This window comes from Pygoscelis adeliae, unplaced genomic scaffold (genome assembly GCF_000699105.1).
Source record: "Pygoscelis adeliae isolate BGI_AS28 unplaced genomic scaffold, ASM69910v1 Scaffold537, whole genome shotgun sequence".
NCBI classification, from domain to species: Eukaryota; Metazoa; Chordata; class Aves; order Sphenisciformes; family Spheniscidae; genus Pygoscelis; species Pygoscelis adeliae.
This window is the reverse complement of record NW_008825213.1, coordinates 306,987-308,511: the sequence shown is the minus strand read 5'-3', so window position 1 is coordinate 308,511 and position 1,525 is coordinate 306,987. Positions and strand designations below refer to the sequence as shown.

The 1,525-nt window shown below is 60.7% G+C and overlaps 1 protein-coding gene across 1 annotated transcript in view; it reads right to left on the bottom strand.

Annotated features, from left to right (window-relative positions):
• Positions 1 to 1,525, bottom strand: part of LINGO3 (leucine rich repeat and Ig domain containing 3) — a 9,705-nt gene that overhangs the window by 6,126 nt on the left and 2,054 nt on the right. The gene's annotated exons all lie outside the window — the stretch shown is intronic.

The window sequence follows — 1,525 nt, the reverse complement described above, 5'->3', positions numbered from 1 at the left end:
TGGGTGAGAGAGCAGGATGGGGGCAGTGGGACGGGGTGCAGGAGATGACCCGAGCAGCCGCTCTCACTTGTGTCCCACGCAGCGAAGCTCACCGGGGGGCCACAGCCCCGACCCCTCTGGAGCTCCTGCCTCCAGCTCAGCCCCGAAGGCCTGGGGATGCCCGGCAGGAGATGGGCAGCTGCCTTCGCCAGCTCCCGAAGCAAGCGTGCCCAGCCTGACCACTGCTAGCTGGAGAAGGGACATCTAGGTGGGGGGATGCGCCCGCAGGAATGGGGACGGAGGTGGGACCTGCAGCAACCCCCGGGGGGGGCACACGGTGGGAGGAGGAGGAGGAAGCGATGGGCTCCCCGGCCCGGCTAGGTCCCATCCAGGCTCTTCCCTTCCAGCTGTGCCAGCTCTGCTCCTTCTCCCACCCAAAAACCTACTCCCCGAGCCGAAGCCAGCGCTGCCCCGGGCAGGGGTGGGAGGGGAAGCCGGGGACTGTCCCCGTGGCAGCAGGGAGCGGAGCCCGGGGACACCGACCCGCGGTCCCCAGCACGGGAGGGTGCAGGATCCAGGCAGAGGCGATGGAGGTGCCAGCTGGGATCTTCTCCCAGTGTTTGCTTTTGCTGTCGGTTCCCAAGCTGCTTGTTCCAAGCCTTTCTCTCCTCTTCTTTCCAGGGCTGTATGGCCTCCCTGCACAGGATGAGCCAGCTCCTGCTCTCTCGTAGACTTTGGCTTTGCAAGCCAAAGAAAATGGACCCAAAAATTCCTTTTGTACCCATATGAATCCCAACCGCCCACCCCTTCACCCCTGCCGCTACCGTGGTGGCTTGGGTGGATGCAAAGACGGGGCCTGTCATCACTCTGGGGCCACTCCTCCTGATTTTAATGACCTTGACCTCATTTTGCCTTTTTTTTCCCCTTTTTTTCTTGCTGACACCTCCTCAGAGCCTGGTCTTGGGTGGGTTATTATTGCTTGTGCAGGAGCATCCCCGGGCACCCATGTTTGCAGATGCTGCGTTTTAAATCCGCCGATGGGAAGCTCTCAAGGCATGGCCGTGCCCCGAGGGGTCTGGCTTTGCCGAAGGGCTGGGGGAGACCCCCAGCTTGGCACAGCCCCCCCCGGCGCCCCAGTCCCGCATCGCCCCGGAAGACTTTTCTCTTGGAAATTCATTTAAAAAAAAATATTGTTGGACCAAAAAAAACCAACAAGAAGAAAAGAGAAGAACCATAAACAACCACCAGGAAAGTTTTCCGGAGTCTCAAAAAAAACAGGGAAAGGGAGAAAAAAAAGGAAGCAGTTTTTTTCCCAGGCCCGAACGCTGCTGATCTCTTGGCTAGAGAAATGCATAGCTGGTAGCAAAAATGTCGGCTACATTGGGAGCCCCTGGAGCTGGGATGGCCCCTGAGCCATTGCACCCCGAGGGCTCACCGCAGGGCCGGGACAGCCAGGGTCATCGCTCCCAGACCCTGAGGTCCACGCAGTTCCGCCCCTGCTGGCCCGCGGCGCCCCCGGCATGTCTCCGGCCATGTCCCAGCACAG